Consider the following 12374-nt stretch of genomic DNA (forward strand, 5'->3'; position numbering starts at 1 on the left):
TTAGTTTTGGGCCTGCCCCAAACCCAGAGGCCATCAGGGCTGTGATCATTTGCTGCAGCCTTTTTGTTGTCAAGGCAGGGCCAGGGTCCAAACCCATAAAAGTCCAATATGTTCTGTATACATTATTACATTAAAGGGATGGATCATTCATTTGCACATTTTAATATATATATATAGAGAGAGAATGTATTTTATAACATATTTATTATATACATATTAGTTATTTAAATTAACACTGGGACGTCCCTGGTGATCCAGTCATTAAGAATCCACCTTCCAATGCAGGGGGCACAGGTTCAATCGCTGCTTGGGGAACTAAGATCCCACATGCCACAGGGCAACGAAGGAACTAGAGAGGCCTGCGCGCCACAGCTGAGACCTGACACAGCCAGATAAATAAACATTTTTTAAAAATAAATAACCACGAATCCCATTATACGTTTACAGAGATAATGTGTTTTATGAAAAATGACGTTAAGTAGTGGAGTGGATATTTTACTGTCTTGCAAATCTTCTGAGTGTCTGGCTTAATAGGAGACAGCCAGATTTTCATTTATGTTTCTGCTGCATCTGTTGCAATGTTGGACTTCACACAGCCTGTGGAAAACACACTACTCAGGAGACAGGAGAAAAGGCAGATAACATGTTGGCAGTATTACCAAAAATGGTTTGGACATCATGAAACCCCAGAATGGGTCTGGGGGGCCCTATTTGTATTTTGTTAATGAAGGGACAGAGGTGGGGGCAAAGACAGTAGTGGGGATGGAGGCCGAGACAGTGAGACTTGAGTCAGGGGGGTGGGCAGTGGCTGGGGCAGGGGCAGTGAACATGGGGGAAGGGTTGGTTGACCAGCTTGTTTGCTTATAAAACGTCAAGGGCAAAGCCAGAGGTAAAACTGCAACTTAAAAGCAGTCGGCAGCTCTGCACATTGGTCATCTAGCTGCTGGACAAGCTGACTGGCTTGGGGTGACCCGGTCACTCTGGGAAACTGAGACCCACAGGGCGGAGCCAAGTTCCTATGTTCACAGGTGCAGATGGAAGCTGACTTTGGGTCCCCGTACTTCTTGTAATTGAGAGCTAATCTTACTGCATTGTGGTCAGAAAAGATGACTGGAATGATTTCAATTTTTTTGAATTTACCAAGGCTAGATTTATGGCCCAGGATGTGATCTATTCTGGAGAAGGTTCCGTGTGCACTTGAGAAAAAGGTGAAATTGATTGTTTTGGGGTGAAATGTCCTATAGATATCAATTAGGTCTTGGGCCCCCGTACTTCTGATTCTACTAAGCCTACAGTCCTACCCCTCTTGGTCTTGGGGTTTCTGTGTTTGGTTCACCTCTTCCTTGTACTGTTGTTTGCCAAATGAATTTTTTTTTTTTTTTTGGCCACACTGTGGGTATGCAGGTTCTTAGTTCTCTGACAAGGGATTGAAACCATGCTCCCTGCATTCAGAGCAAGGAGTCTTAACCATTGGACTGTCAGGGAAGGCCCCAAACAATTTTCTTTATATTGACTCACTGTAAAAAATTTTTTATTGAAGTATGTTTGATATACAATGTTATGTTAATTTCTGCTGTACAGTAAAGTGACTGAGTTATACATATGTATATATTCCTTTTCTTTCCCTTTATAGTTTATCACAATATTGAATATAGTTCTGTGTGCTACAAGTACTTTATCAATCCTATATACACTAGTTTGCATCTGCAAATTCCAAACTCCCAATCCTCCCCTCCCTCACCCTCCTTCACCCTTGACAACCACAACTCTGTTGTCTATGTCTATGTAAGTATATTGACTCACTTTTCTTCTGGCTGAGCCAACTGGCAGATGGATCTTAGTTCCCAATCGGGGATTGAACCTGCACCCCCCGCAGTAGAAGTGTGGAGTCTTAAACACTGGACGCCAAGGAAGTCCTGATACTGACTCACTTTTAAAATTTATTTTAAAAGGCTATTTTTGGAGAAGGAAATGGCAACCCACTCCAGTATTCTTGCCTGGAAAAGTCAATGGACAGAGGAGCCTGGCGGGCTGCAGTCCATGGGGTTACATGACTGAGCATGTGTGCACAAGGGTGGAGGGAGATGGGTTGGTAGCAATAAAGTGGTAGAACTAAAAAAAAAAAAGGAAAAAAAAAGGCTATTTTAATCAGGCTAGCTAATACTACATAGTAATTAATAAGTGCCAGGCTCCATTCTAAACACTTTTCACACAGTAATTCGTTTAGTCCTCATAGAATGTAGTGAGGTAGGTACTATGATCATTTCACGGTCCAGATGAGACTGAGGCACAAGCGGTTATGTAACCTGCCTAAGTCACATCACTTAGGAACATTTCAGAGTCTTGATTCTGACCCAGACGTCTGACTCCAAGTACATGCTCTTAAGCATTTTACTGTTTCTTATCACAAAATACCAAAAACAAGTCTGCCCAGTTGAGGCCCTTGGGAAGAAGCTGAGTATGATCATATTCTTGGCTTTCATCATCACTTGTACGTGGGGGAAATCAGGCCTTGGGCACAACCCACTTGATTCCCAGCAGTGATGCTGAGGCCACATCATTCTTCTTCCAGGCCCAGAGCACTTTCACTGAACTCCCAAGCGCCAGACACTGTTTGGGGGTGCAGGGTGGGGGATGGAGTGGGGAGGGCAGAGCCAGAGGAAACCAAAGAGAACCAGTCCCTGTTGCTGTGGGATTTAAGATTTATTAGGGAAGATAATTTCAATCATATGGCATGTGAAGGGTACAGTGGGAGTGCACTAAAGGAATATTCAACAGCGCTTGGGAGGGGAGGAATTAGGGGAAGGGTGATCAGGGAGAGCTTCCTGGAGGAGGCCACACTCAAGCAGAGTCTAAATTCTAGAAAGTTGAGTGGGAGTCACCAGGCACATGGTGGCAGAGGAAAAGAGGAGAACTTTCTAAGCCCAGCATGAGCAGAAGTATGGGAGAGGAGCATAGTGTATGTGGGAGAACTACAAGGACTTTGGCATTAACCAGCCTTTAAAAAGGCCTGGAGGGGAGTGAGGTTGGAGGGGTAGGGAGGGCCAGGTCCAGCGTGGGCTTTATTCTGTAGTATTCATCAGCGGAGTCCTACCGAGTAGTATAGTTGGTAAGTGATAGATAAAAATGTAGAATTTGTGCATCCATGGACTCCATCAAGAAAGTGGAAGACACCCCACAGGTTACTTCATGTAACTTGTTTAAATTATGATTTGAGGGGCTTCCCTGGTGGCACAGACAGTAAAGAGTCTGCCTGCAGTGAGGGAGACCGGGGTTCAATCCTTGGGTCAGGAAGATCCCCTGGAGAAGGAAATGGCAGCCCACTCCAGTATTTTTGCCTGGAGGATCCCATAGACAGAGGAGCCTGGCGAGCTACAATCCATGGGGTCACAAAGAGTCAGACACAACTGAGGGACTAAAACACACACAGAAAAATTTTTTTAAAAAGAAAAAAGAAACAAAAATACTAAAAAAAAAATCCCCAAATCTCTTATGAAAAGAAAAAAAAAACACACAAAAAATTATGATTTACTATGATGTTTTTAAGCAATCATCCTGTATACACCAGATGGGCTTGGGTTGAGAAAGTCTAACTCATAAATCCTTCTCAGTTGTACCAAAATTTTTATGAATATTGAATTTAACAATAAAGTCAATGAGATGACTTTAGGCATTTAACTAAATATGTAGAAAATTCCATTAACAATTTTTTTTGGACTCAATAAAATTTTTTTCCCAGACTCTAACATTTTCACAGCCTCTGAAGAGCTCAGAGGTCTCTGGTGTCTAGGGGGAGAAAATGGCCTGAGGGTGAGGCACGTCAGGGTGAGAAAAACGGGAATAAGACAGTCAAGGTCCCTGCTCTCAGAAGTTTATACAGCCCAGTGGGAATAAGCAGAATAAGGACAGAGTGTGATGTGTGCTGACAAATATAGTGTTTTGAGGGAGCGGAAGGGTCCTTACTCTGAAGAAACAGTATTTAGGCTGACTGGACTGCTGGGTAGGAACTTGCCCCCTATAGAGCAGGCGGAGTCTCTCCAGGCAGAAGGAACAGCCGGTGCAAAAGCCCTGAACCTGAAAATCACTTGACTTGTGGCCAAGAAGAGGATCATTGTGGTGGGGGCTTAGTGAGGGGCAGCGAGAGAGCATGAGGTGAGTTCAGAAAAGGGGACAGGGACCAGGTGATGCCCATTCTTGTGGAGCTGAGATTTTATTCTAAGTGGACGGTGTCCCTGGGGAGCAGATTTGGAGAGGATGACTGGAGGGCGGGAAGTCTGTTGGGAGCACCCTGAGGATCAACAGCGCGGGAAGAGAAGGGAAGGAGGTGAGGCTGGGCCGCGGGAGAGTTTTCGCTGCCCTGCAATCCCAAGGGACACCTCTTCCCACCCAGCAGGGAGCTCTGACCCTTCAGATTCGTCATTAGATGTAGCTGCCTGAGGAAGTGGGCATGACTCGTCAGCCGAGGCAGTCCTCGAGGGGCTGACAGCCCAGGGCGGCATTCCCAGCAGCTGGAACCGAGTCCATCCCTGACCCTGAAGGGGGCTCTGCTCTGTGGACGCCCTGGGAGTGGCCAGGACCAAGCTTCAACAGCGCCATCGTGTGGCGATAACAAGTCACAACAGCAGTGAAGTTGGGACTTCCGGTTACCTTGCTCGGTGGAGAAGGCGATAAGACCACAGGCAGTAGCCTCAGAAACTAGCCTCACCGCACCTCTTTGGGACAGTAAATCACTGCGGATTTTGGACAACTCAGAATGAGAGGGACATGGGGAGCCTCAAAGGAAAGAGCTAGCTAGGCATCGGAGTTTGAGGACTTATTTGAGAAAGATAGAACAGTGTTACTGTGTGCATCATCAAGGAATCGGTCAACATAATAATGTCCATCCCAGCTGCCATTCAATGAGCAGATAGGAGGAACTGCATGGTCTTAGGTAATCTACACGCATCAATACAAGGAGGCTCAGAGCGGGGAAAAGATGTGTCCCACATATGGAGTCCCATGCCGAGGTCACAGCTGCAAGGCCTGTACCAAGGCCACAGACGCAGAGCCCAAAACCAAAGTCACTTTCAGAACTGACTGAGCCCCACTGTAACCATTGCCAAAAGTCCCCTGAGCCTTACCAGCCAGCTTCATGACCCTAAATTAGACAAAAATGCCCACCCGAGTAATCACCCTAACCAATCACCTAATGCCACCCTTCCAGCAGGAATTTCCTTTGTCTTGAGGCTATAAAAATTGGCTCCTAGCCCAAGAAAAGCACCAGATCCTCCTTGAGCCGGCCCATTGTTCTAACAGCATCCAGCCAGCTCTCCCTGGCCAGGCAGGAGGTCAGCCCGCTGTGCCTGCAGCGCCCACATTATCTCTGCTCTTTGTTCTTAATAAACTCACTCCTTTCTGAAACACTCTGTGTCTGGAAATTCTTTTCCAACTCACGCTCAGGCTGACATGACACCAGATTACATAATAGTAGACTGTGGTGGAATTAGGATTAAAAGCCAGATGGGCCCTATCAGTGGATCTCACCTCTGTCAGATCCAACATGCTGTTTTAACAATAAATATTTTACAATGCCCTCTTTACATCCCCAGCATCTGGATTGTGCCTGATCAATAGTTGTGCACTCCATCAATAGTTGTCAAATGAATGAGATGAAAGTTCATGGATAATATCCTCCCTACCAACATAATTTTTAAAATCAAGGAAAAAGAAAATGAAAGCAGTTTATGCTAAATAAATCTGCAGTTCCACATGGACATGCTCAGTCAGGATCACACTGAAAGCTGTAACAAAGAGATTATTATGAACTGTGGTGGTTTAATCGCTAGGCCCTGTCTGACTCTTTTGCAACCCCATGGACTGGAGCCCACCAGGCTCCCCTGTCCATGGGATTTTCCAGGTAAGAATACTGGAATGGGGTGCCATTTCCTCTTCCAAGTGATCCTCCCAACCCAGGGATCAAACTGCATCTCTTATGTCTCATGCATTGGCAGGCGGGTTCTTCACCACTAGCGCCACTTGGGAAGCCCACTGTGAACAGAGATCACCCCAAATACTGATCTTCAGAGGCATAATCTTCTGAAATGGTGAATATCCTTTGTAAAGATCTGAACTCATACAAAGAAAATTCTTCCCTGGATTTTCATTTTAGTAGACTTCCTGGAAAACTGTGCCCATGGTATTACATGTCTACATAAACAGAGTTAAGGGTTCTTGGTGCAGATAACTATAAACAGATTTTTTCTCTTAGATATTGTAAGGCGAGCGCGAAGAAAAAGAGAGCGAGCCAGGCATTCAGGCAGAGAAAGATTTATTATAGGAAGAAAGAAAGAAAGTGACTGGCTTTAGAGAGAAACCAGCGCTCTCTTTTTACAGCCAACCCTTCTTATATCCTATCGATGGAAAATTGTGCCCTGGAGGGAGGGGGCCTCAGTTTATCTTTAACCCACAGCTGGGGTCTTGTGGTCACGTAGTCGAAGGGGTCTCATGGTTGGGTGGTCATGTAGTCTTGAGAAACTGGCACCAGCAGGGAAAAACAGGATATCGCCTGAAGGAAAAATCAGGATGCCCACCAGAGCAATGTGGCCACTGTGACTTCATCCCTTGTTTGTCAGGTCACCACAACAGGCCATTTTTAACTACATGGTATAAGACCCTTGTGAACCCTAACAGAAATGATCAGCGGCACATTAGAAAGCTGTGCAGGACATGGAACTATTCTCAGTAATGTGGGACTGTCTTGAACATTGAAGAATGTCTAGTACTGCTGGCCCCTGTCTACTAAGGACCAGGAGAGCTCCTATCAATGTGATAAACAAAAATGCCCCTACAAATGTCCAAATTCAAGTTTCCAGGGACAGTAGATCTCCCTTTGAGACCTTTGGTGTATGTGAAAGCCTAGCCATCTAAGCTCTGCTTTATTTGCCTTCTCTTTCTGAGCTCCCCTTCTCCATCAAAGACCTGGGCTTTCACATTCTCATTTCTCATCCCGCCCTTTAGGACTCTCTCTGCAAATGTTTGTTTGTTGCTAGAAGGTTAGAACTGATGTGATAAGTGAGGTGCATTCCTGTCTTCTTCCTATGTCTACAAAAAGGCTCTGGTAAGGGATTCTGGTAAAAGATGGCAGAGTAGAAGGACGTGTGCTCAACTCCTCCTCCTCCGCTTGCTTTCTGCAAAAGCACCAAAATCACAACTAGCTGTTGAACAACCATCGACAGAAGGATGCTGGAACCCACCAAAAAAAGATACTCCACGTCTAAAGAGAAATAAGAAGCCACAGCGAGACGGTAGGAGGGGCAAATCACAACAAAATCAAATCCCATTCCTGCCGGGTGGGTGACCCACAAACTGGAGAACATTAATACCAAGATGTCCTCGCACTGTTGTGAAGGTTCTGAGCCCCCCATTACTTTGCCAACAAAGGTCCATCTATCAAAGCTAGATAGAGATAAAATATTAAAGGCAACAAAGGAAAAACAACAAATAACATACAAGGTAACTACCATCAGGTTATCTGCTGATTTCTCAACAGAAACTCTACAAGCCAGAAGGGAATGGCATGATATATTTAAAGTGATGAAAGGGAAGAAACTTCAACTAAAAATACTCTACCTAGCAAGACTCTCCTTCAGATTTGATGGAGAAATCAACAGCTTTCCAGACAAGCAAAAGTTAAGAGAATTCAGCACCACCAAATCAGCTTTACACCAAATGCTAAAGGAACTTCTCTAGGCAGAAAACAAGAGAAGGAAAAGACCTACCTACAGAAAATAAACCCAAAGCAATTAAGAAACTGGTAACAGGATCACACATATTGATAACTATCTTAAATGTAAATGGATTAAATGCACCAACCAAGAGACACAGACTGACTAAGCAGATGAAAATATATGCATGTAGGCACTTCCACTACCGCATCACTCTGCCTGACGCCTCAGATTGTATGTAATTATTTTATATCGTTAGGTTAATCATGTTCCCATTATGGCTTGCAATTGTAATTATCTTTTATTTTTTGTCTGGCTGTTGATTGTAAAAACTGATGAACATTTGTCACTGTTATGATTATGTAACTATTACTCATTTAATACCACAGTATCATGATTAGTCAACAGAAAAATAATAGAATTCTACATCACCAAAACTATCATTTAATAGAAAAACCTGTAATCACTTTTTAAAATCTAGATGCATATCAGAATTATCTTGGGATGTTTTGAAAAATACAAGTGAAAAAAAAATACAAGTGCCCAGGTATTGCTTTTTTTTCTCCAAAGGTCTAGATATGTTTCTAATGAGCAGCCCTGTTTAGAAACAACTGGACTATGTGAGGATCTTTTACTTTTCTCTAGTTTGTTTCACTTTTTCTATTTTATATTCAGTCGTCCCACTTCATTTAGTTTATGTTTTCCAATTTCTCCATCTCTTCTTTTTTTAATATATTCTTTCTCAAGCCTTTATCAAGCATAGTAGGAAAACTTGTATACATGTATATAAATATAATATGTATTATATATATATATTAGAAAACTTATGAATTTTTGCCAAACTAAAAAATTTATGACATTTTTATTCCACTTGTTTGACTTAGTATGAATAGAATGCTAGATTTCTAATTAAAAAAAGATATGCAACAAGCAACAAAGATTTATTGTATAACATAGGGAACTATAGTCAATATCTTGTAATAACCTATAATGAAAAAAATTGGAAAAATAATATATTGTATATGTATAACTCAATCACACAAAAACAGAATTACTACTTTTTGAAATATAGTAATGTCTATCTTTCTGCCACTTTTTCTAAACGTCCTATGGATATCTAATAACAATGCATGATACAAACTTTTAAATATACTTGTGTAGGATATAAGCTTAATGTAAATTAATAGAAATAGAAATCTATTATATTTAAATTGTTAATGATGTCATTCAAGATGCTATTTTTATTTTTCTGCACTTGAGAAAATATTCTCAGAGAAATATTTATATGTCTATGATTATATTTTTTTTCTTTTTCCTTACATTTCTTCTGATTTTTGCTTTATATATCTTTGTTTCTTTGTTGTTAAATGTCTAAGTGAAAGTTGCTCAGTCATGTCCAACTCTTTGTGACCCCATGGACTAGCCCATGGAATTCTCCAGGTTAGAATACTGGAGTGGGTACCTGTTCCCTTCCCCAGGGGATCTTCCCAACCCAGGAATCAAACCCAGGTCTCCCACATTGCAGGCAGATTCTTTACCAGCTGAGCTACCAGGGAAACCCCGGTTTTGATGGTTTATGATGTCTATCTTCTTTGTGAATTGTACCTTTTATCATTAAAAATATTCATCTTTGCATCATTTAAAAATAAATAATTTAATAAATAAATAAAAAAAAGACTCACAGGGGCTCCCCTGGTGTCTCGGTGGTAAAGAATCTGCCTGCCAGTGCAGGAGACTCGGGTTCGATCCCTGTTCCAGGAAGATCCCACATGCCTTGGAGCAATTAAGCCCATGGGCCACAACGACTGAGCCCACGTGTGGCAACTACTGAAGCCCACTCACCCTAAAATTCATGCTCCACAGTGAGAGAAGCCACTGAAATAAGAAGACCTCGCTCGACAACCGGAGAGTAGCCCCCACTTGCTGCAACTAGATAAAAGCCCATGAGTGACTAAGACCCAGCACAGTAAAAAAATAATAAAACCTTCTCAAAAAGGCTCAGACAGGTAATTTTCTCATAGTCACACAGCCAATTTGAAGTGGCCAAGCCAGAATTAAAAGCTGGCCAGTCAGTCTGAACCAAAAATCTATGATTTTGCCCTCTTTTCTCTTGATTGTCTCCTACCTCTCACGCTTAGGGAAACAAGGTCTTATGAAACTGAAGTATTTCACTTACTGGGTAAAAGTTTGATAAGTTGCCCACCATCCCTGAAGGTCAGGAGGTGAGTTGGTGATGTCCGGAAATGATTCAGATCATACAGTTGTTAACTACCATTTTCATAAATCAGGTGAAATTCCAAGAAGGAAACCCTGCTGTTTGCCTCAGCTTGTCCTAGAAAGTCCAGTTCCATCCCACCATGTCGTGGCTGTTGGGGCATTCCCTGGACACTTTGGTTTCTGGGCAGCATTTGCTTCAGTGTAAACGCAGACTTTCTCACACCCTAGTGGCAGAAGAAGGTAACATCAACCCCTTATCCTGGAATTTAGGGATGAAAGGCCACTCATTGAAAATTCAGCTCTTTAAAGACGCTGCAGGAGTGCTCTGGCAGTCCAGTGTTAGGACTCAGAGCTTTCACTGCCATGGTTCAGTCCCTGGTTGGGGAACAAAGATCCTGCAAGCGTGGCCAAAAAAAAAAAAGTGCTACAAATTTTTTTTTTTTTATGGAATGCTTCACGAATTTGCGTGTCATCCTTGCGCAGGGGCCATGCTAATCTTCTCTGTGTCGTTCCAATTTTAGTATATGTGCTGCTGAAGCGAGCACAAGTGCTACAAATTTTGCATGCCATTCCTAATATCTGGGGGATGTTCCAATAGAAAATAAAATAAACTTCATCTCAGTGTAGACATTGACATAAAAGTGCATACTTTTCAAGCAAAAGTATTCCAAAGATTCACCCACATATTCCAAGATCCTTACCTAGACCCACTGAAGCAGAAGCCGGGACCATGCATGGTCAGCTACCCCCCACCTCTCACTCTAGACCCCAGGCCACTGGTGATCCATCACTTTAGTTCATGAGTGTGCCTGGAGGAACAACACTCTGTTTATCCTGACTTCCAGTGGCACCCCTCTTGTACTCCAGGGTCTGCAGAGGCCAGTTGGAGAAGCAGAATCTCTGTCTCTATTAGAACTGGATTCAAACCCTGTTTCCATCTTCACTCTTTCTGCAACTTGGGCAAGTAACCAAATCTCTTGTTTTGTTTTAAATTAATTTGGCTGCACTGGGTCTTAGCACTCTGTATCTGCTTTTTGTTTTTGTTTTTTTTAAGATTTACTTATTTATTTATTTTTCACTTTTGGCTCCATGACCCCTGCATTGAGAGCCCGCAGTTTTAGCCACTGGACCACCAGGGAAGTCCCTGAATCTTTTGTTGTCTTAGTTTCCTTATCTGCATCATAGCTGTTTTGTGGGGGTGGTTGTGGGGTCCAGTGGGCTAATACATGTACATGTGCTGCAAATGCTGAGTGCCTAGCATGTAGATATGCTGTGCTGACCTCAGTCACTTCAGTCATGTCCAACTCTTTGCGACTCTATGGACTGTAGCCTACAAGGCTCCTCTGTCCATGAGATTCTCCAGGCAAGAATACTAGAGTGGGTTGCCATGCCCTCCTCCAGGAGATCTTCCCGACCCAGGGATCAAACCTGGATCTCTTAAGTCTCCTGCATTACAGGTGGATTCTTTACCACTGTTATTTCATTTTTGGCTGTGTTGGGTCTTCATTGCTGTGCATGGGCTTTCTCTAGTTGTAGTGAGCAGGGGCTACTCTCTAGTTGCAGTTCTTGGGCTTCTCATTGCAGTGGCTTCTCTTGTTGTGGAGCATGGGCTCTAGGACACACAGATTTCAGCTGTTGTGGTGCCAGACTTAGTTGCTCCTTTGCATGTGGAATCTTCCTGGACCAGGGATCGAAACTGTGTCCCCTGCATTAGCACACAGATTCTTAACCACTGGATGATCAGGGAAGTCCCCAGTCAGGTTCCCAGTGACCTACATGTTGCCCAGTCCCCTCATCTTACTTGTCCTTTCCATGGCATTTGACACAACCAGCCACTTCTTCTTTCTTTCTTTTTTTTTTCACTTCCTCTTTCTTGAAATCCACTCTCTTCCTCTACTTTCTTGACATCACTCTTTCTTCATCTTCCTCCTCACTCAATGTCTATTTCTTTCCAGTCTCCTCTGCTGTCTCCCTCTTTTCAGCTCAGCTTCAGGAGGCCCAGCTTTGATCCCTGGGTCAGGAAGATCCCCTGGAGAAGGAAATGGCAACCCACTCCAGTGTTAACTTGCCTGGAAAATTCCAGGGACAGCGGAGCCTGGTGGGCTATGTCCATGGGGTCCCAAAGAGTCAGACACGACTGAGTGACTAACACTTTCACTTTTTCTGAATGTTGACACATCCCTGCTTCACTTTCCTCAAGTGTAATCATACAGTTTATCTCTTGAAGGTTGTTGTGAGAATCGCCCGAGATGCCATACATGTGGCTTAAAAAAATTCCTCCTTTCCCTCCATGAATTACAGTATGCTGTCTTCCCTTATTCTGATGAGATGAGCCACCCTTTCCCCTAGACACTTGTCAGGTATCTCCAGTAACCAAGGAACAGACTTTGGGGAAGATGACTGTTTCCCACGAGGGTAAACTATGACACCAATCTCTGGAAACTCAGATCTAAG

General features: G+C 43.3%; 1 non-coding gene across 1 annotated transcript; it reads right to left on the minus strand.

Moving 5' to 3' along the window:
- Positions 1-10358: 10358 nt before the first annotated feature.
- Positions 10359-10465, minus strand: LOC122677628. The gene has a single exon (XR_006335867.1). It is a non-coding gene; the product is annotated as a U6 spliceosomal RNA (small nuclear RNA).
- Between the last annotated feature and the right edge of the window lie 1909 nt (positions 10466-12374).

Source organism: Cervus elaphus, chromosome 2 (genome assembly GCF_910594005.1).
Source record: "Cervus elaphus chromosome 2, mCerEla1.1, whole genome shotgun sequence".
NCBI lineage: Eukaryota > Metazoa > Chordata > Mammalia > Artiodactyla > Cervidae > Cervus > Cervus elaphus.